This window comes from Culex pipiens, chromosome 2, assembly GCF_016801865.2.
Source record: "Culex pipiens pallens isolate TS chromosome 2, TS_CPP_V2, whole genome shotgun sequence".
Classification (NCBI taxonomy): domain Eukaryota; kingdom Metazoa; phylum Arthropoda; class Insecta; order Diptera; family Culicidae; genus Culex; species Culex pipiens.
Genome location: NC_068938.1, coordinates 151,334,533 through 151,359,122, shown reverse-complemented (window position 1 = coordinate 151,359,122; position 24,590 = coordinate 151,334,533). Strand labels below are relative to the sequence as shown.

Below are 24,590 nucleotides of genomic sequence, written 5' to 3'. Positions count from 1 at the left end.
TGGTTAGGTTATCAAAAGACCTTTCCAACGAGTCCAAAACATTGAAGATCTGGCAACCCTGTCTCGAGATATGGCCACTTAAGTGATATTTATGTACTTTTTGGAAGCCGGATCTCACTTAAATGTATGTAAACTATGTCCGGATCCCCCATCCGACCCATTGTTGGTTAGGTTATCAAAAGACCTTTCCAACGAGTCCAAAACATTGAAGATTTGGTAACTCTGACTCGAGATATGGCCACTTAAGTGATATTTATGTACTTTTTTGAAGCCGGATCTCACTTAAATGTATGTAAACTATGTCCGGATCCACCATCCGACCCATTGTTGGTTAGGTTATCAAAAGACCTTTCCAACGAGTCCAAAACATTGAAGATCTGGCAACCCTGACTCGAGATATGGCCACTTGAAGCCGGATCTCACTTAAATGTATGTAAACTATGTCCGGATCCACCATCCGACCCATTGTTGGTTAGGTTACCAAAAGACCTTTCCAACGAGTCCAAAACATTGAAGATCTGGCAACCCTGTCTCGAGATATGGCCACTTAAGTGATATTTATGTACTTTTTGGAAGCCGGATCTCACTTAAATGTATGTAAACTATGTCCGGATCCACCATCCGACCCATTGTTGGTTAGGTTATCAAAAGACCTTTCCAACGAGTCCAAAACATTGAAGATCTGGCAACCCTGTCTCGAGATATGGCCACTTAAGTGATATTTATGTACTTTTTTGAAGCCGGATCTCACTTAAATGTATGTAAACTATGTCCGGATCCACCATCCGACTCATCGTTGGTTAGATTATCAAAAGACCTTTCCAACGAGTCCAAAACATTGAAGATCTGGCAACCCTGTCTCGAGATATGGCCACTTAAGTGATATTTATGTACTTTTTTGAAGCCGGATCTCACTTAAATGTATGTAAACTATGTCCGGATCCACCATCCGACCCGACGTTGGTTAGGTTATCAAAAGACCTTTCCAACGAGTCCAAAACATTGAAGATCTGGCAACCCTGACTCGAGATATGGCCACTTAAGTGATATTTATGTACTTTTTTGAAGCCGGATCTCCCTTAAATGTATGTAAACTATGTCCGGATCCACCATCCGATCCATCATTGGTTAGGTAATCAAGAGACCTTTCCAACGAGTCCAAAACATAGAAGATCTGGCAACCCTGACTCGAGATATGGCCACTTAAGTGATATTTGTGTACTTTTTTGAAGCCGGATCTCACTTAAATGTATGTAAACTATGTCCGGATCCATCATCCGACCCATTGTTGGTTAGGTTATCAAAAGACCTTTCCAACGAGTCCAAAACATAGAAGATCTGGCAACCCTGTCTCGAGATATGGCCACTTAAGTGATATTTATGTACTTTTTGGAAGCCGGATCTCACTTAACTGTATGTAAACTATGTCCGGATCCACCATCCGACTCATCGTTGGTTAGATTATCAAAAGACCTTTCCAACGAGTCCAAAACATTGAAGATCTGGCAACCCTGTCTCGAGATATGGCCACTTAAGTGATATTTATGTACTTTTTTGAAGCCGGATCTCACTTAAATGTATGTAAACTATGTCCGGATCCACCATCCGACCCATTGTTGGTTAGGTTATCAAAAGACCTTTCCAACGAGTCCAAAACATTGAAGATCTGGCAACCCTGTCTCGAGATATGGCCACTTAAGTGATATTTATGTACTTTTTGGAAGCCGGATCTCACTTAAATGTATGTAAACTATGTCCGGATCCCCCATCCGACCCATTGTTGGTTAGGTTATCAAAAGACCTTTCCAACGAGTCCAAAACATTGAAGATTTGGTAACTCTGACTCGAGATATGGCCACTTAAGTGATATTTATGTACTTTTTTGAAGCCGGATCTCACTTAAATGTATGTAAACTATGTCCGGATCCACCATCCGACCCATTGTTGGTTAGGTTATCAAAAGACCTTTCCAACGAGTCCAAAACATTGAAGATCTGGCAACCCTGACTCGAGATATGGCCACTTGAAGCCGGATCTCACTTAAATGTATGTAAACTATGTCCGGATCCACCATCCGACCCATTGTTGGTTAGGTTACCAAAAGACCTTTCCAACGAGTCCAAAACATTGAAGATCTGGCAACCCTGTCTCGAGATATGGCCACTTAAGTGATATTTATGTACTTTTTGGAAGCCGGATCTCACTTAAATGTATGTAAACTATGTCCGGATCCACCATCCGACCCATTGTTGGTTAGGTTATCAAAAGACCTTTCCAACGAGTCCAAAACATTGAAGATCTGGCAACCCTGTCTCGAGATATGGCCACTTAAGTGATATTTATGTACTTTTTGGAAGCCGGATCTCACTTAAATGTATGTAAACTATGTCCGGATCCACCATCCGACCCATTGTTGGTTAGGTTATCAAAAGACCTTTCCAACGAGTCCAAAACATTGAAGATCTGGCAACCCTGACTCGAGATATGGCCACTTAAGTGATATTTATGTACTTTTTTGAAGCCGGATCTCACTTAAATGTATGTAAACTATGTCCGGATCCACCATCCGACCCATCGTTGGTTAGGTTATCAAAAGACCTTTCCAACGAGTCCAAAACATAGAAGATCTGGCAACCCTGTCTCGAGATATGGCCACTTAAGTGATATTTATGTATTTTTTTGAAGCCGGATCTCACTTAAATGTATGTAAACTATGTCCGGATCCACCATCCGATCCAACGTTGATTAGGTTACCAAAAGACCTTTCCAACGAGTCCAAAACATTGAAGATCTGGCAACCCTGTTCCGAGATATGGCCATTTAAGTGATATTTATGTTCTTTTTTATCCAGATCTAAAAAATGGATGAAATTTGTGTACAGCCATTGATGGTTATGAGTGAGGAAGGCTTCAACCACATAGGTGGATTAAGTTAGTTTTTTTTCTGTTGCTGTTGTTTAGCATCAGTTTATTGCAATTTTTTTGTATGCACATTTTTGAGAATGAAGAAAAAATCAAATGAAGATTCTGCATGCTTCCGTTGATCCTGAGAAAATCTTTGAAAAGCTTGTTTTGTCAATATAATTGTTTAAATTTACAAATTTTACGAAAACTCATGGTCAAACAAATCAGGGCGAACAAATTAATAGTAATTCTCACTATAATTATTTTTTCGATTTATAATTCAATTCCACCAAGATTTTGGAAGGTGGAGTTTACCAAAACAAAAAAAAAATCCGATAAGAATTCATGTCAAAACGCTTCTCATTAGAAAAAAACAAACATGGCATGAATAATTAAAAAATAAGAATTGTGGAGAATTGTTTAAATTATTCCTAATTAGTCCAATAAGAGTCGCATTTTATGAGGAAAACATAAATTTTATTGGTTGTTTAATTTATTCCCTATTTTTTAAATCCTAATAATTTCAAAATTTTTATTTTTCGAATATCTGTCCATTACAATCATCATAGTGCGCTTGTAGTCAATTGTTACCGATTGGGGGAAAGCGTTTTCCCATTCCAATTGTCTGATTATCCCCCTTTTTCAGCTTCAACAGAACGGAAGCGAGGGGGTGAAAATATGTTGATCTGCAATTGGCCAGGGATGCTGCGGAATCAGCATCAGCATATTGCTCTGCTGGCTGCCGCAGCACAAAGTTTAAACACGAGCAAGTAGTAAATTTTTTACTTCTCCCCGCGTGCCAGCAGCGCACTCTCAAAACAGAAGCTTTCGCTTATCGGCACAAATCATGACCAATAATAATCAGCCGCATCATACTTTATGAAAAATTCATTAAGTTTAAACAAGTCACACGCACAATCTCCTACCCTTTCAGTGGAGTTTATCTTGCTTTTTTGCTTTATTTCGCCGCACCATTGTCACATTTGTTTTAATTTTTTGTCTTCTTAAATTATTAATGCACTCTTCTTGTTGGCAAGTTTTTGCGCTGTCGTCGAGGAAAAGGGGGTTGGAGAAAAACCACAAAACTTTTACAGCCTTTTAATATCCTGCCACTGCTGGTTGGCGCGCGCACGCGGTTTGATGAGTCATTCACTTAACACCAAATTAGCGCCATAAAGTTGTGCGCACGTGGGGGGGTGTGTCAAACGGAGACAACAGACGAACTGACGTCGTCACGCGAAGCTTACTTTCATTCATTGCCCGGTTATCAAAAGGGCTTATCAAAGTGCTGATTAAAATTTTGTCAGCATATGCGGTGTGGTAAATCTGCTGATTAGCAATATTTCATGTTTTATAAAAAAAATAAAACGTACTCAAAACAAGTTAAATGAATGGTTGTTTATCAGCTTTTAAAATATCTAACAAAACTGGTAAAAATCCTCACCCATCACAAGAAGCAGTCGTGGCCGAGTGGTTAAGGCGTCTGACTCGAAATCAGATTCCCTCTGGGAGCGTAGGTTCGAATCCTACCGGCTGCGGAACTTTTTTGGTGTTTATTTATGGCAAGTATTCGTTTTTGTGTGCTTGTCTTATATAAACGCTTGACAAGGCAAATTGACACAATCTAATTAAAAGCATAATTATTTAACAACACAAATTATACAAAATATTTAAACTTAATCCCCGGTTCACAAACTTGTTTCTTTTAGATTTCTTTTTTTTCTTTTTAGAAATCAAAATCAGTAATTACTGATTGTGATAGGGCTTTCATTTTAGTGGGGGGAGCTGGGACAGGGCTGGAAAAAGCCAATTTTGTTTTTAAAAAACATGTTAAATTTGTCAACCTGTAACTATTCCTGTAGTTTTAATTGGCTTGATTTGCATCTTAACAATATTTAACTAAACATAACATAAACTAAAGAATTGTGTAATTGGCACGTAAATTTTGGTCAAAAATTATAGCAAAATCGGAAAAAACCTGAAAATCTGGCATAACTTGTTGGAATCAGGAGTACATCATGGTTAATCTTTATTCTGTCAAGCGCTTAAAAATCTGACATTCCTTAATTTATCTGGCAGCCTGGCAACCCTGGATATATAGAAATAAATTTGAATAAATAATGATCTATACAAAAATTATTTAGAATATTCTCAAAGTTTGCAATTTCCTCCTCATCTCTATCAAAGAATTTTTGAAAACTTAAAAAATAAGTTCAACCTTAAATAATTATTTTCACAGAACATTTATTTTAACATATTTTTTTTTAAGATTTGTTTTAATTTTTAAATGAATGAAAATCTCTGCCAAATAAGTTGAAGACCTAATGAGCAATTCCATGTCAAATAAGGAATCGGTTGTACCCGACCCTCTCCGATTTCAATGAAACTTTGTAGACATGTTATCCTAGGCATAAATAAGCAATTTTTGTGTATATGGAGCCAGTAACACTCGATAATGACATTTGAGAAGGGCGTACGTGTTTTCAATATTTTTGTATTTCGTAATTTAAATATTGCTGTATCTCGAAGCCGTTGAATCGTATCAAAAAGTGGTCAAAGACAAACTTATAGGAAATTTAACGGGCTTTCCGAAAAAAATACACTGAAAAAAAACACTCCTTTTTATGAGATTTTTTGATTTTTATGTTTAAAAGTTAAATTTGAAGGTGAGCCCACGTTTTTTTTTCGCTCAAAATTTTTGTGAAAATAGCCTAAGATGTTACAAAAAGACTCACGAAAAATGCAGGATGGAGCAACTCACCTAAAAAAATACAAAAATCGTTTACTGAAACTGTTTTTTTGAAAAGTGCTCTAAACGTCAAAATTTTCAAAAGCCGAATACGGAAATCGATTCTTCAGACAATTTTACATACAAGTCTCCATATTGACCATTGTCCTAAGTCCAATCCTTGTGAAGTTACAGCGGTTTTAAAAATAAAAATGTCGAAAAAATAGGTTTTTTGATGGTTTTTGGCAATTTCTATAAGACGGACTTGATTTTTCAGTTAAGAAAATATTTTTACCGAAAAGCTCGTCCAATTTCCCATAAGTTTGTCTTTGACACATTTCAATTGGATGTATGGGCTTACAGATACAAGCTAATTTATTATCCAGGTTACTTTACTCACTGAAAAAATGTTATGTTTGAATTATGAGCAATGTAATTAGCTTATTCTCTGAAAATAACAGTTCATGCAACAAGTTGCAAAAGAAGATTTTTTCAGAACGAGTCGTACGTTTATCCAACGAGGTATATCGTGTTGGGCTAATACGACGAGTTTTTATGAAATTTTATGTCAAACAACCATCTGTTAAGTTATTTCACCGTTCAAAACAAAAAAAAATTTTTAACAGTGCTGAAAAGATCAACTTTTCAACACCCATGCGATATCAATTTGTAAAATTAATTTCAATACAATGCCGTTCAATATCAACATAAATTAACATTCCAAACCGTTAGAAAAGTTGTAACGGTAATTTTATCTCGCTAATTCTCGAGCATAACTCAATCAATCGGAACAATTCTTTTTTTTTGTGAACTGTAAGAATGTCTAGATGATCCTAAAATTTTGCAGAACACAATTTGATCAAATCTGTCATCTGTGCGTTAAAAACGTCGTTCCAACATTTTTTCCTTATTCCTGATCCTGATAATTTCCTGAGAGTGCATAATTGGCAAAGGGAGCGCGTGGTCGTAAAAAAATATTCGGAGTGAAAAGTGATTTTTTTCGTGTGCCTTTTGTTTCGCATTTTTGTCGTGAATTGTGATATAGTTTTCGATAAAAACGATCCGAGTTCGTTAGGTTTATCGCGTAACAAAATTATTTTGATTCATCAAGAACGTCGTGTGGTGCGCGAGTCTTTTTTGTGTTGAAAAGACCTTCCCATAGCTCCGTAGCTCGGAGGGCTCGACGTCGGTTGTTTGTGTGTTAAGCCCTCTCCATAGCATCGTAGCTCGAGAGGCAACGAAAATCAATACCTTATCTAGCTAACAGAAAGAAGATCGGAAGGTACTTGAAGATTGAGTTCGTCGCGTCTATTCCGTAACAAATTCAAGAACTAAACGATTATATAATTAAAAATCAGACTACGCTATCATTGCAGCATTGCGTTTAACACCTTATTTTATAAATAAATATTATTTGGTTTTATCTTTCCACAGCCGGCTGTCTAAGATTAAACCATTTCATTAAAAATTTAACAACAGTTAAACGGGAAATGTCTCATCCGCAGCAACCGATTGTTTGCCTTGAGAATAAAACATAATACCTTTCAACAAACACTATGATTTTGGGTCGCCCTATCCTACTAACCAATTTTCAGGTTCCTGGCGCTTGTGGGGTGTAAGCACAGAGTAAATCAGCTGCCCTAGTAGCAACCTGCGCTAACTAACATTCCCGTCCCTCAAAATCGAGATCTACACACTGACATGGCGGGCGCCGTTGGTGGCCAATGACTGTTACCTATTTGCAACTGATCTTGTTCTGGTAATCATGGTGTTTTATCTTTTCAGCACATTCATACATGCTGTTGATAAGGGAAATACCACTTGATAGTCGAAGCCTATGATCAGTAGTGCTGAAAGGATATTACGGTTCTGTTCAGCAACGGAGAAGGACAACCATGGGTGGTCTCTCATGCTCATGCTCATGCTCATTCCTGATCCTGATAATTTCCTGATCTTTCAGATAGCTATTTTCAAAATAAAATAAAAATAAATCAATTGCAAATTTAAACATGATTTTTTTTTATTTATCAAAACTACGTTTCGATGACAAATTCAATCTAATGTCACATAAGGGTTTATTGAAAGAAAAAAAAATCAAATAATACTCTTAAACAATTTTCCATCCCTGACTAGAAGAATGATTTTTTAAAGCTTTGTCTTTGTTAAAGTCCTAGCCATAACCTACAATTTTTCAAAAGAAACGAAATCGCAGCCTGAGCAATTCTCTACCAAAACCGGAAATGGATTTTATTTGTATTTTTTATTTGACTCAAACTTTGTGGGGGCCTTCCCTATGACCAAATAAGCTATTTTGCGTCATTGGTTCACCCATACAAGTCTCCATACAATTTTGGCTGCTGTCCATACAAAAATGGTATGTAAGTATTCAAACAGCTGTAACTTTTGAGTGAATTTTCTGATCAATTTGATGTCTTCGGCAAAGTTGTAGGTATTGTTGAGGACTTTTGAGAAAAAAATAGGTACACGGAAAAAAAATTGCAGATTTTTTTATCAACTTTTTTTTCACTAAAACTGAATTTCCCAAAATACGTATTTTTTTGATTTTCGAGATTTTTTAATGTGTTTTAGGGGACAAAAACCCGCAACTTTCGAGCCATAGAGAAACATGGTCAAAAAATCTGCCGCCGAGTTATGATTTTTTGAAAAATAGTGATTTTTGGAAAAAATCAAAGTTTCATGCAAAAACAAGTTTGACATTATTGCAAAATTGAATTTGCAATCGAAAACTACTTTACAGATTTTTTGATAAAGGGCTCCGTTTTCAAGATATAGCCACCAAAACTTTGATTTATGCGAAATATTTGCAGTTTTTCGATTTTTAAAAATAGTGACCATGAGTGACCATTTCTGAAAATATTTTTTTTAAAGTTCAGAAAATTCGCTATAAAATTGTCTAAGAGACATTGAAAATTGGACCTCGGGTTGCTGAGATAGAGCCGCTTTAAGAAAAAGAAGCACGAAAATTGAAGTTTTCTAAGTCTCATCAAAACAACCCACCATTTTCTAGTGACCATATCTCAGCAACTAATGGTCCGATTTTCAATGTCTATGGCTCAAAAGTTGTGGATTTTTGTACCCTAAAACATATCAAAAAATCTCGAAAATCAAAAAATACGTATTTTGGGAAAATGAGTTCTAGTGAAAAAAAAGTTGATAAAAAAATCTTCAAATTTTTTTTCCGTGTACCTATTTTTTTCTCAAAAGTCCTCAACAATACTTACAACTTTGCCGAAGACACCAAATTGATCAGAAAATTCACTCAAAAGTTACAGCTGTTTGAATATTTACATACCATTTTTGTATGGACAGCAGTCAAAATTGTATGGAGACTTGTATGGGTGAACCAATGACGCAAAATAGCTTATTTGGCCCCCACAAAGTTTAAGTCAAATAAAAAAATACAAAAAATAAAAATGGTCGAAATCGGCCGATTTCGTAGAGAGTTGCTCAGCCTCTAAATTGTGTATAATCTTGTATGGAGATGAAATGATACAACTCGACTTTTTAGGGAACAAGTAATCAATGAACAAGCTTCATGCTTATTAAACAAATTTAGTTGGATTAGTTTGGATTTTTTATGAATGTTTGGAATAAAATAAATAATAACATAAAGCTTTGATAACCCAAGTTCCCAAAAAAAATCCTCAAAAAAACTTTTTACATTTTTTATTTAATAATTTTAATTCGTTAGGTTGGTTTAATGTTGTGAAAATATTTGAAATCGCAACCTAATTAAATCATAAATACTGTTTAAATAATAAAGTAGCTTTAATCCTCAAAACATTTATATTTTGGATGCATTCCATTACATTCCAACTTAATTATTATGGCTTTCTGATTATAACCAAGTCACTATTTGGAAACATAAATTTTACTAAGTTTCTTGTTTTGTTCGGTTTTAGTGAAATTTGAAATTAAATTTGCCTTTATTGAACTTTCTTATAATAATTACATTTCATTTACATTCTAAGTGGTATGGCTAAATGCTCTTTATCTTTGTTGTATTTTTCGTTTTATTATTACTGTTCACATTCATTCATTTATTTCAAATTGTTTTACATTATTGCATTTAATCGAATACATTTGGGTAAAAAAAAAGAAAAAAATCACTTTAACAACTAATCCTAACTTAAAACTAAAAAAGCAAATTCATTGAAATATTCAAAATCATTAGAACGAGTAAATTATGAACTGTATTTTAAGATGAATGCTCCAAGCGCTCTTACTTGTTCCTGGCGAGTTTTGCAACCACGCAGTGTTGTTGTCATCTCGATAAAAATGTTCAGAAGTTCTTGTGGTGAAAACAGGTCACTATAATAGTATACTGCCTGCTTCCGATGATGTTGGTTGGTTTTCCCTCGGTTGCTGACTGAACCCAGGAGGTGTTGTATTCTCTGCAACTTTTTGCCGATGATTCAACGGCAACGGCTGCAGATTTGGAACCACTCGAACAGATCCCGCTCCAGGTGACGCCAAAGCAGGAAAATCCACGTCCGTGAAAGTTGGTGGTGTTTTACGACGATTTGGTTGGTGCCTCGTCGTCGCTTGCTGCCGAATTTTCACAAACTCAGCACGTTTTGGGTAGCTCCGATTCTTTGTCGAATGGTCGCCACCGCAATTGAAGCATTTGGCTTCGATGTTCTCGTTGATTGTTTCGCAAGCTTGAGTTTTGTGCTCACCTCCGACACAACGACTCTTGATGAAACAATTCCTTCCACCATGTCCAAACTGCAAACAGTTCGAACACTGCGTCACGTCACGGTGCACTGGACGATAACGTTCCCAGGTTACGATGATGTTGAAAATTGCCCGAACTGCTTTCAGCTCAGACGGCGTTGTCGATCCTCTCTCTAGATGAACCAGGTACAGTTGATCACGATACTTGATGTCCTTGTTGTGACTCATCATCTTGAAGACTTCGATCACGTTCAACTTAAGAGCTTTGAGCTCTTCTTTCAGCACACTCACATCCATGTCGTACAGGCCTCGGAGGACCTGTTTCATGGGGCGTTTACCTGGATCGTCATGGCTGTAGTATTCAATCTTTGTGTTGTTCAGGAAATCCCGAACGTAGTTGTAATCCTTTCTGGTAGGTAGCAGAATTTTGAGTCCATCGCCACACAGGCGAATGGATGCTCGTAAAGCACCAGATTTGATAAATCCGGTCAGCCACTTTCGCACCGAATCCGATGACGATGTTTTCACAAAAATGGGTGGCAACTTTTCCCGTCGTTCAAATACTTCTTTCTCGCTCACGTCCACAGGGAGGGTAGCAAACTGGTTTCCAGACGAAATTTGAGCGTCCTTGCCTAAACTGCCTGGCTTTGCAGGTAGCGCTTCGGCATTCTTTAGCTTCTTCAAATCTGCCGATCCTGCTGGCGAGGACCGTCTCTTTTTCTTGCCCTGAGGCATTTATGCACTTTTTAGCACTTTTTTTTGGTGTGTAAGGGACGCACGTCTGACTCGCTGCTCTGTCAACCACAGACTTCGGTTTTAGTGAAAAAGTTATGTTAACAGAATCTTTTTACTTTCTGTACCATTTCAATAAAATGTTTATAAAAAAAATGTACCTTGTGGATAGATTTTTTTATAAATCAATACCAGTTTCGTTTTTTTTTTAGATTTTTCACCTTGGAGAAAAAAGCCGCGTGGCCATATAGGGGGGAGGGGGGGAGTTGGCGTGAAACCACGAAACCCAAAAAAAATTCTGCCGAAGCAAATAATACAAATGAAATACATTTTCGATTTATTTGATGAATTGTTCATGTAATAATTTAAACAAATATGACAATAAAGACAGTTGTACTATATTGGTGATCAACGCTTTTCATTATTTATCAGTGGTACGAATATTCATGGAAGTTAACAGAAAATAAATTCCACCAGCAAATTCCTATAATGAATTATGCAAATCTCCGATCCCAGTAGCTTGCATGCAAACCGTTCAAAGTATATTGAAAGTTATTATCAAATTGAAAATCCCCCAAACCAAATCCCCACCCCGCAGCTGCTATATGCAGATGAAGATTTTCCCTCCGCTTAGTCTTAGGGTATAAAAGCCACTTTTTGACTCCATTAGCTCGACAAAATCCAACGCTTCCCCCGTTAAAATGGGGTTAGGCGCAGATTGTTGCAAATTTATTAGCTCAAATAAAAATCACGTTCACGTAATAACTCGTCACACCAAAAGCAAAGGGGCCACAAAAAGTGAGGGCACACACACACACATAGACACAGCCACAACGTCACTGGTTGAATATTTTGCCGCAGGGACACTTCTTTGCAGCAGGTCCTTTCCGTGAAAGTAACAATTTCATACTGGGAGGACTTGGGGGCGGGAGGGAGGTCGAAGGGTACCAAATTTATGATTGCATCCATGTTTAATGCTACTGGTACTGGGTGGTGCCAAGGGAGGAAAAGTGGGAGGGAAAATTTTCGTGCAATCCCCTTTCCCTTCACCTCTTTCTAGGAGTCAATTCTGGTGGCGCAATAGGCTTCAATTTTGAGCATGAAACCCAAAAGGCTTTTACTGTGGAAAACAACAATCGTAATTGCAATAATACGTCTCTCGGCGTTGAAATTGGGTGAGGCAGAAAAAATATGGTGGAGGAAATCGCTCACCAAACTCCTCGTGATCGAGTAACACGAATTAGCCCTATGCGACGAAAATAGTTATTTTCACGCTATATTTTGCGGTAGGCCACCGAGAGAGAGAAAAAAAACTAGTGCCACTTTGACCAAGTTTTCCCCTCACTGTTCTAAGATTTGGTTTTGGGGAAATAAAGAAAGTTTAGAATTAATTTCCCATAAATAAACAAAAACAAATTTCATCTCAATGAAAAAACTGAAAACAAAACATTGATTTTAAACTTGATTGTGCTCAATGAATTAATTGTTTATTTATTTCAAAATCTAAATTTAAATTTGTAAACAGAGTATGGCCGTTGCAAATATTTTTCAAAGTTTATGTCACCAAACATAAATAATTTAAAACATTGAAAATATTATTGTGTACCGCTTCCGCTTTTCTATGAAAGGACAATTTTTATTTTTTTAATATTTTTTACATTTTTCTTACGACTAAAGTTTTGTGACTAAAAGTTTGCAACTGTTTTCAATCATTGTTTGCATGTGGGTAATTCTCCGCCAACTCACACAGCAGTTGCCCCGACCCCTCTTCGATTTGGGTGAAACTTTGTCCTAAGGGGTAACTTTTGTCCCTGATCACGAATCCGAGGTCCGTTTTTTGATATCTCGTGAAGGAGGGGCGGCATGGCATACTCAGAATTCCGAAAAAACGTATTTTTCATCGAAAAAAAACACTAAAAAAGTTTTAAAAATTCTCCCATTTTTCGTTACTTGACTGTAGGTACTCAAGCGCGGTAGCCTCTCATCCCAGTTGGATTGTTGGAAAGTTGGTTTGCAACTGCCTCAACAATTAAGCCCTCGAATACTAGGTATTCCAGTTTCAAAAATATTTTTACCGAAAAGCTCGTCCAATTTCCCATAAGTTTGTCTTCAACCACATTTCAATTGGATGTATGGGCTTACAGATATAAGCTAATTTATTATCCAGATTACTTTACTACACTGAAAAAATGTTATGTTTGAATTATGAGCAATGAAAAATCAAGTTCGTCATATAGAAATTGCCAAAAACCATAAAAACCCCTATTTTTTCAACATTTTTATTTTTAAAACCGCTATAACTTCACAAGGATTGGACTTAGGACAATGGTCAATATGGAGACTTTTATGTAAAATTGTCTGGAGAATCGATTCCTGTATTCGGCTTTTGAAAATTTTGACGTTTAGAGCACTTTTCAAAAAAACAGTTTCAGTACATGATTTTTATATTTTTTTGGTGAGTTGCTCCATCCTGCATTATTCGTGAGTCTTTTTGTAACATCTTAGGCTATTTTCACAAAAAAAATTGAGCGAAAAAAAATCGTGGGCTCACCTTCAAATTTATTTTTTAAATTTAAAAATCAAAAAATCTCATAAAAGTGGAGTGTTTTTTTCTTTCAGTGTATTTTTTTCGGAAAGCCCGTAAAATTTCCTACAAGTTTGTCTTTGACTACTTTTTGATACGATGCAACGGCTTCGAGATACAGCAATATTTAAATTACGAAATACAAAAATATTGAAACCACGTACGCCCTTCTCAAATGTCATTATCGAGTGTTACTGGCTCCATATACACAAAAATGGCTTATATATGCCTAGGATAACATGTCTACAAAGTTTCATTGAAATCGGAGAGGGTCGAGAAAAAAGTACCTAAAAAATTCCTGTTTTGAGCTGGAATTGCTCATTTAAGAAATTCCAGATTTTTTTCAAGAGGTAAAAGAAATGAAATAAAAAGTATTCAAGAAATTTTAAATATTCCGAAAATTCTTAAATATTTAGATATTCAAAAAGTTTAATCAAATTAGGAAATTATTTATTTAATAAAGCTAAAGAAATTCAGTTTTTTGTAGGTCTAAAAATTAAAAAAAATCACGAAATTAAAAAAATTGAATTATTTTAGAATTTCCTTATCAAAAATTCAAAAGATCCAAAAACTTTGTTTTTTTAAAGTTTAAAAATCGAGAAATTAAGTAAACTAAAATAAATTAAGAAAATTCATCCTTTTACGCAAATGGACCGACGTTTTACTTCCCCATCCGATAGAAGGCCAGGAGGATAAGGCGTGAATCGAACCCGCGCCCCATAGAAACTTAAGGAAATGGGGTGAAACGAGCTTTAAACATCTTTTCCAACTCACTTAGCTGCGTTCGAAAGTAGAGCTGGGACTTCGGATATCCGGATAATTTGCAGCATTCATAATTCTATTAGAAAATGAACTAACTTAAACAAGCCAGCTTTGTCTCACGACTGTGTGGTGACATAAAGATGAAACAAAATAATTTTACAGGTTTTCAAAAGACATTAAATTATGTATCACATGATTTATGGTCGAATACTATTATCCGAAAAACTATCCGATCCGTTACATTTTTTTTCTTAAATCTATTTTGGGTTCATCAAATAATTTTATCCAAATAATTTTCAATTCTGATACGATTTTGGTATATCTCTTTTGATTTGGTTTGAATAAAAAGATGAAATTTGATTTTATATAGGGGTCATTCCATCTCAACTGTGCACGAAAAAGTGCAAATTTGAAAATTACCCTCTCCGATCCTGCTCAAATTTGGCTGAGCTGTTGATACTATCAAAACATGCAAGAATCCCGAATTTCATCCAAATCGGACCACCCCCTCCATTTTTGTACCTCCCCAAAAAATTGACTTTTTGGCGATTTTTGGCCAAACCTCCTAGTTTCAAACGGCGATAGCTCAGGAACCACAAATCTCAGAAGGTCGTTCTTGGACTCAATTTTGAAGGAAATCGGACGTAGAATCCATTTCCGTGATCAAAATGTTGATTAATTTATTTTTTCTACCTGTATTGCGCAATTGAAAACATTAAACGGCCGTATCTCAAAACACCCCAACTTATTTTTTTTATTTGACCTCACCATCGTGTTCTCCGGCCAATTTTACATAAGAATCACCTATCGACAGAAATGAATATGTTTCGTTCCAGAGATATCGAATTTTAAAGTTTTGTGTTTTCGAGATTACCTGCATCAGCTTCATTCGCCGCATCTGCTAGAAGCACACAGGCGGGCTGATCAATAACTGCTACCTGGCCATTTATTGAAATAATATTTCATCATAAATAATCTTCATCAAATTGAGCAAAAATTAACTGTATAATACTGTAGGAAACTGAAGTTTAATCGCAAATGTTTATCTGCTCAAAAAAATTAATGAAGTGGAGCAAAATAGTGCCATTCAGCAAAAACCCCAAAACCTGCTTTATTATTATTATTATTATAGTTTATTATTGACACTTTACCATAATTCTGATTTATGGTTTAGATTGATCATATTAAATCAATTTTTATATAGTGAGCCAGCTCCATTTCATTAAAATATGATTTTGGTCAAGGTACATTTAATTAAAAAAATCCTTATACGTGAGGACAGCAGCCGTATTGTGTTCCAAGAATCCAAGAATGATAGATGAAAAAAAACACTGTTGTTCGGACGGTGTCGAAATCATCGCAACTAAATTTGGAGAATTAGCCGCTTTGCAGCAGATCAAACTTTGTGATTTTCTTACATTTTTCAGTTTTATACATTCCAGAAATCCTTTTCCTACTCTTTGTGATCGTCCTTCACTAGAGTACAACGTATCAACAAATTTTATTCATTTTAATTCATATTTTTACTCAATAATGTATCGTGCACTTATTTTTCAGTGTTACTAACAAGATTAATTCTCGGGTGAGTTTTTAAAAAGCCGTAAGAGCCATTGTGACCTCTGACACTAATTTTCGTTTTTCTAGAAAATGAAACAAAATTTCATTTATTTTAAGTTTGGGGCACTTGAAGGACGTGTAGATGAACAATCTCGAGCATTTTGATATTGGTTTTTCGTAAGTAGGTCGAATACCGATGCAAAAAGGACTTTGTTTAACAATGGCTCTTACGGCTTTTTGAAAACTAATCCGAGAATTGCATTTTCCTCTCGCTCCGTCGGAATCCAATTCTGCCCTTTACTGTGTGTCGTCATTGCTCTGTCCAGTGGGTTAACACAGAAATTCACTTCATTAATTTTTTTGAGCAGATAAACATTTGCGATTAAACTTCAGTTTCCTACAGTATTATACAGTTAATTTTTGCTCAATTTGATGAAGATTATTTATGATGAAATATTATTTCAATAAATGGCCAGGTAGCAGTTATTGATCAGCCCGCCTGTGTGCTTCTAGCAGATGCGGCGAATGAAGCTGATGCAGGTAATCTCGAAAACACAAAACTTTAAAATTCGATATCTCTGGAACGAAACATATTCATTTCTGTCGATAGGTGATTCTTATGTAAAATTGGCCGGGGAACACGATGGTGAGGTCAAATAAAAAAAATAAGTTGGGGTGTTTTGAGATACGGCCGTTTAAAGTTTTCAATTGCGCAATACAGGTAGAAAAAATAAATTAATCAACATTTTGATCACGGAAATGGATTCTACGTCCAATTTCCTTCAAAATTGAGTCTAAGACCGACCTTCTGAGATTTGTGGTTCCTGAGCTATCGCCGTTTGAAACTAGGAGGTTTGGCCAAAAATCGCCAAAAAGTCGATTTTTTGGGGAGGTACAAAAATGGAGGGGGTGGTCCGATTTGGATGAAATTCGGGATTCTTGCATGTTTTGATAGTATCAACAGCTCTGCCAAATTTGAGCAGGATCGGAGAGGGTAATTTTCAAATGCTGTTCCGCTTCAGATGGAATGACCCATAGAAAAAATTGTAAATTATCCGGTTATCCGAAGTCCCAGCTCTATTCGAAAGGTCTTTTGAAGCACTTTAAAATGTGCCATCAACTTCCAAGCTTAGCTATATTTTTTCTCATAACATTTTCAAATAAGTGTTTAAAAAATGATATTTATAAAACCTTTCTTTCTTTTTACAATAGCCTCCAACAGCCATACTGCCTTAGGTCAAAAGTTAGAAAATTAAAAAAATAAAATTTGAGTAAATCAGCTATGGATGCTACTTCTTTTCGTCGTTAAATTATTCTAAATTTTCATACCACAGGCTTTTTCAAACAGTTTAACATATTTTTATTAGGTTTTTTTAATTAAATCTTGAAAATTTGTATGGAACTTTCAGTGAAATAATTTGAAAACTAATCAACAAACTTATTCTGCTTTAATTTTGATTTATTGGTTATTCCGGCCAAATAAAAAGATTTAATAAAAATGATTAAAAATAGTAAAATATTACATAATTATGTATGGCATTGCAATTTTTTAAACAACAGGCTTATAAATTACAATGAAATTGATTTGTAGAACAGGTATATTTTTATTTCAAATTTTCGTGAGCAAAAAATGCTGATGATAATAATTTGTCCCAAAAATGTGATCGAAATCCCAAAATTTTTAGTCCAGTTTTAGTTTTTAATTCTTAAAAAGTGTATAAAAACAAATACGATTATTTTCATTTTTTTTAATAACCTGGAAATAAAATATCAATTTGTTCTAAAAGAAAAATTAAATGAAGTTCATGAAAATTTATCACAAAAAGGTAAAAAACAACTAAGAAGATTAAATTGATTTTTCCTGAATACAAAAAATATGCTCAAAAACCCAAAGAAAAACATTTTATATCAATTGGATATCCTTAACTAAAAAAACATGTTTGAATTATTGACAAAATCTTGAAATGTTAATGCATACTTTCAACTATATTAATAAAATGCAAAAAAAATGTTCTCTTCTTTCCACGAATTATTAGTGCCCAAGTAACATTTTTTCCCAGGAGTTCTACAAGAGCTCTTCAAAATAGCTACAGCTTAGCAGTTTGGACCGCGGTAGGATAAAATTCTCTTCAAAACTTCTTTAGGAGTTTGGAAGAGTACTTAAAGAGAGTTTTATCCTACCGCGGTCCAAACTGCTATGCTGTAACTATCTTGAAGAGTTCTTATAGAACTCCTGGAAAAAAATGTTACTTGGGTGTTTAAAGAGCGAGTTCACGAGCAAAGCATACTCATCTCGCAGCGACCTCACCAATCTGCCTGAAATTTTCAGAGGTTGTTTGTACATATAAACCCAAGTAACATTTTTTTTTCAGGAGTTCTACAGAGCTCTTCAAGATAGCTACAGCATATCAGTTTGGACCGCGGTAGGATAAAACTCTCTTCAAGTACTCTTCCAAACTCCTGAAGAAGTTTTGAAGAGAATTTTATCCTACTCCTGGAAAAAATGTTACTTGGGAAACTAGCATCTGGTCAAAATATGAGAACTCTAGGTCAACGGGAAGTGGGGCAAATCGAGACACCAAGTTTGAAGGTTCATAAACGTCACAAGTCTTAAAAATGCTGTAACTTGAGCAAAATTCAATTTAATTTCAAAATTAAAAATACAACAAAGTGCAGGCCAAAGTATCCCAATTGGTCAAATCTTAAGGGAGTTATTGGCATTTTAGTGAAAAATAGCACAATTTTCAAACTCAAATTAAAAAAATGTGATCCATCCAGATATCAACTCGATTCAAACTGCAGCTTGTATGGGACAATGGGACATCTGGGACTACCATATGAGACTGAGAACGGTTTGGGTAAGGCAGTTCAACACATAAAATAGATACTTTTTCTTTTAAAGATTTTTAACGTTCATGTACCTTCAATCTTGGTGTCCCGATTTGCCCCACTTCCCGTTGTCCTAGAGTGCTCATATTTTGGCCAGATGCTAGTTTTATATGTACAAACAACCCCTGAAATTTCAGGCAGATTGGTGAGGTCCAAACGACGTCCCATACAAAGGGGTATGCCCTGTTCGTGGACTCGTTCTTAAATGTAAAATGTCTTCTAAAAACATCTAATTGTCTGCAAAATATTTTTAAACAAAAATATAGTATGGCTGAACTCAGGGCTGCGGAGTCGGGTCAGATTTCAAACGACTCCGACTCCGACTCCGACTCCGGCTTTCTCAGATTAGCCGACTCCGACTCCGACTCCGGCTCCGGCTTTCAACAAATGGTTGGCTCCGACTCCGACTCCGACTCCGGCCTACCAACTCTAGCCGACTCCGACTCCGACTCCGACTCCAGCTTTCAACAAATGGTTGGCTCCGACTCCGACTCCACATATTTTTAAATGTTTCAAAAATTAGTTAACTATTATTAGTTAATTATTTTTAAAACATTGATAAATAGGATTATTTTAATACTCTCTAAGCGTCATATTTTTCTCATGAAAAATAAGTTAAGTAAAAGTAAAGTAAAGTAAATAAACGGAAAAAAAGTTTCTAGGTTACAAGTTTTATACGTTATGGACCTTCACCTAAAACGAAGCTTCATGAATGATCTTACGCCTCCATCAAAATATATGAAAAAACTTAAAATATAATATAAAACAAATATTCACAAGTAAAATTTTTTCTAGGTCACAAATATTTTATTTTTTTAAGGTACATTGAAATGCAATGATCATCACCTTCCTTCATATTTACGTGGGACAAACAGTTTGAGAAAATTCGTACCAGTTGATATTATTTTGATTTTTTTTTCATAATATTTGAAAAATTAATTAAAATCCTATATTTTGTTCTACACATTTTTTATTAGTTCATTTTTGTACTGAATTCTTGAGATTTGTTCAACGATAATTTGCAACGATATCAAAATAGTTTACCTTAAATACCCATCAAAAATCAATGCTTATTTCAAATTTGTTGCAACTTCTTTTGACATTTTTTGTTAGTCTAAATTATTTTAAATGCAACACTTTGATTTTCTTGTACTCAGTTATAAACAAAATGCGCATGTTGAGTTTCAAGTAAGAGATTGTTATAATCGTTGATTATTTGTTACAAAAGTTAAACTGTCAGTGACTCTTTTTCGATCTGCAAAAACAGTGATTACTATTTATAATCTTTTTATGTACCTCGTATTTTTTTCCTAAAAATGATTTAACTTAAAACCTCTAAAACATTCGCTATGGGGGTAAAAGATGACTTTGTGAGTACTTTTTTTCAGAAATAACTGGATGAAATTTGGTCAAATTCGAATTGAAAGGGAACATAAATATAGGCAAAAGGAAGCATTCAAGAACTGACTACATAACCAAAAATTTTTATTATTATTTTTTAATTATGATACTACATACTTGGCTAAGAGGTTATCATTTAGTTATATATATATCATTTAGTTATATATATATAGTGCTATATATAGTGTAATAACACAATAAGAGCTTTTCAATCACAATAAAAAGTTTCAAAAACATAATGCCATCAATTATCATTATGTCATCATTATTAATGATAAATCAATTATAAATATAAGATGTTTTGTAAATTAAGCTGTTCTATAGGAAATACTGAACAATAAAAAAAACATATTTTAAGTTAAATTTAAGATAAGTCCGGCTCCGACTCCGACTCCGGGTTATCAGAAATCTTCGGCTCCGACTCCGACTCCGACTCCGACTCCGACTCCAGCTCTTAAAATTTAGCCGACTCCGGCTCCAACTCCGACTCCAGCTGTTCGAGTTTTGACGACTCCGACTCCGACTCCGACTCCAGGTCCCCAAAAAGACCCGACTCCACCGACTCCGGCTCCGACTCCGACTCCGACTCCACAACCCTGGGCTGAACAGATAATCCAATTAAAATAACAAATGACAATTGGACTAAAAGGTTCTGTTAGGTATTCCGGATCTGCATATCAAAAACTACAATTTGTGCACAAAATTATGAACGTAGGGGAAATCTACCCATTTTAATCCTAATAAGCGGTCGTGTTTGAATGATGCTGGATAATCTAGAGTCTCCCTTGAATTTTACTAAAACCAAGTACACCAACGAGTAGAGCAAGTTTTTGTGAACATTTCTGTTTATTTTCACTTTCACTAAAAGTTATTTTATTTCTTTACCAAGCATTTAACAAACAAAAATTCCCAAGGGTATTCTAATCGAGGCGAATGCATTGGGCCACGCCCATTTTTCTAATATCGGCTTAGTTCTTTTTTCTTCCAACACTCTGTCGAGTGTTGCCATTTGCACTGACAGTTCAAACGAACACTCACGAAAAGTGGCATTTATAGGGAAAGTTTCCTGGCATCGCTGGCTGTGCTGCTGGTGGTGTTGACGGCCAGCCTTTGTTCTTTTTTGCCTTCGTCTCTCGCTCGGTTTTCTTCAGCCTTCGATTGGAATGCAAAGTGAAAATTGAAACGTCAAACGACTTGGCGCGTTTGTTTTTTTGATGGCGCTTGCTAATTTATTACATTTTTCGGGATTATTCTTCAAGTGAGTGCCTAACTAATGATCAAAAGAACATGTTGCCGGTAGTTGGAAGCAATTTCATATCTTAAGCGCCGTGAAAAAGTAAGCGAAAGTGAAAAGTTAATTTTGGCGATATTCATTAAGCGTTTGAGGGATTCTCGTGTGTGTCACTGTGTGTGCCAACAAAATGATGAGAAGTGGTCTCGCAAAATACAAATTATGATCAAAAGTGCATTAAATGTGATCTTTTCGGCCAGTAAGTGGCATACATTTGCGTGCTTACTCGAGGCGGTGCTGTTGCTGGTAAGTTTATAGCCCAAATAGTATTTTTGGAGCTTTAATCGAGCATCAAACTCTCCATATGATGAAGATAGGTGTTTGATTGGAAAGGGTAGATTTCCCCTATAAATCAAAATATTCTTTCCTTTGCAGTTCAATCAGAATATTAAATAACATAGAACTGAATGAAACATTCAAATACATTTCCACAGCATGGTTTAGTTTTACTATTTTATATAAACTTATTTTTATTAGGTCTTTTTCGGTACTGGGACCTGGCTAGGACCGAGTCGGCTTTTGTAATTACAATATTCTTAAGGCTGAGAGTAATTACAGAGGATCTAGTGTGTAAATTTTAGTGAAAGGAGAGATATTTGTATTAATGATAATATTTTGTGGAAACATGAAAATTATATCAAATTCAGATAAAATTGATGGAAATTATTTACTTTTGAAAATAAATTATTATGTTTACACACATTTTTGTTTGATTTCTTTTCTAATAAAAAAGGATGTCATATTTTCTTTAGAATGTCCCCTTGTATAAACAGGTGGAAGGATGAACTATTACAGTTCAAGTAACTATGATTTTCTCCCTCAACATTTCCCTCCCAAATCCCTCCCGTACTTTAGTTGATGGTGATTGCCGGTGTAACCATGATGTACCTCCTGCTAAATAAAAGTTGGAAAATGCTCAGATTTGGGGGGCTGGGCCGTGGAAACCATCAACAGCCCATGAGTCCTTTACCTGTCAGGAGTGAATATGAAATGACTGCAGTTAATAAATAATTTTTCAGACCCGTTTTTTTGGCTTTTTTTACTCTTTTTCTCCCTTGGAGTGGCGCAGCAGCAGTGACATACCGAAAAACCAGCAGAAGCAGCAGCGGCAACCGCGGCCGTAATGTGATGCCATAGGTCAACATTAACTAGGTGATGTCGTCGTCCTTGTCGTCGGGGTGAGAATGGATTTAGGAATGAAAAATGAGCCCTCTTCCGTTGATGGTGGCACTGGTTGGACTTTTCTTCCTTTTTATTTTGCTTCTTCTAGAAGGCTGAACGAAAATGGGTCGCTTTTTTTTGTGGGGAAATTTGCATGTGCTGCTAAAGTTACTTTGGGTGGAATTGGATTCTGCTGCGCTGTTGTCTACTTTGCCTCGTTTACTGTATTGGAATGGATGATCGTCTGAAAACTTGTTGGAATCCATTGCGGGAAAGTGATAAATGGACTTTGAGCGTAGCTTTGGTTGACAAAGAAAAACTAAATAACAAATAAAAACAAAAGTGGTTGATTTTTTTTTTTATTTTTTTGTTGTTTGTAATATACGAATCAACATTAATTAAAGTAAAAGCATTCCAACTTCCTAAGTGGTCCAACAAACTCATCGATTCGAACTTAGTTAAGACATCAAGCCGACTTTCTCTCCCTTCCTTCCCAACTCTGCTCAGATTTCCCATCAAGTTTTAACGGGGTGAAAATCTGTGAAACCTTCTCCCTCCACCAGCCACCAACAGCATCAGCAAGCAAAGTGTGGAAAAGCCGACCATCGAACAAAAATTGAAGAAGCCATAAATTATGTTGGGCATTTCACTCCCTTTCCTTTTTTGGGGTTGAAAGAAGACTTTTCTTCGCGTAGTTTTTTTTATGTCCGTTTTCTTTCCAAACTAAAGCGTTTTTCTGGTCCAGCTCAAGGAAAACGGGGGGAAATTAGAGAGGCGCTGAAATTCTACTGCTCTACACTTTTTAGTGTCTTTTTGGCGAAAAGAAGGTTTTTGGTTTTAGCGCCCAGATCACGCGGGCTCACGAAAAGACGGCCGACGACCGAAAGTCTATCGCCTGAAAAGGGGGGGGGGGCACGCTTTCACGTGGTGTCCCCCTTCCGCTCTGGTCACCAGTCTTAACCAGCTTTCAGTGCTCGAGAAGTCGATGATGGCACACGGTAGCACTTTTCACTGGAAAGAGGGTGGCGACATAAATTAACATTTTCTTTGTTTTTGACTATTTAAATAAATTTAATAAACAGCAAATTTACATTCTCAAATCCTAGATAAATTTAACAAAAAAATTAGAATTATTTTGCTGTTGAAAGAATTTTAAGCTCGAGGGATAATCATGAACGTAATTTATGGATTTCCAACCCAGAGGACGTGAGTTCGATTCTTGTATCAAAAATTTCAAAAACCGTAAAATAAAAAAATAGATTTAAAAACTATTAAAATTTTTTATCAAACTCACGATTTGTTTTTTTTAATTAAAAAATCGAGAAGTTTAGACAAAACAATTTCAAACAGTTGACGAAATTTAAACTTCAAAAAAATCTAGAAATTCAAAGGACTTGTTGTGTAAATGAAATACTAAAAAAAACTAGATAATCACCCTTATCAACCAATTCAACAAATAAAAAAACAAGAAAATCAAGAAATCTAAAAAAAATAAATAAATCAATAAAATTCAAAAGTTTAAGATATTAAAGAAAACACAAGAAGTTCAAGAACATGACTACCAAAACTTCGTGGGATTCAAAAAAATAAAAAATAAAGTCCAGAAATTATTTATGTTGATAGATCATACTAATCAACCAATTCCAGAAATTAAAAAAACAAAAAAATCAAGAAATCTACAAAATTGAAAAAATTCAATGACATTTGAAAAGTTTAAGATATTCAAGAAAACTCAAGAACTTTACTTCCTAAAATTCATGAAATTCAAAAAAAATCCACCAACTATTTTTGTTGATAGTGCAAGATATTAAGAAATTAAAAAATGAATAAATGAAAAATAATAAGGAATGAAAGTAGAAGAAACTGACTTTGAAGAAAAATTAA

At 35.4% G+C, this 24,590-nt stretch overlaps 1 non-coding gene across 1 annotated transcript; it reads left to right on the top strand.

The window, feature by feature from the left end:
- Positions 1 to 4,359: 4,359 nt before the first annotated feature.
- On the top strand, positions 4,360 to 4,441 carry Trnas-cga (transfer RNA serine (anticodon CGA)). Its single transcript has one exon. It is a non-coding gene; the product is annotated as a tRNA-Ser (tRNA).
- Positions 4,442 to 24,590: the final 20,149 nt, after the last annotated feature.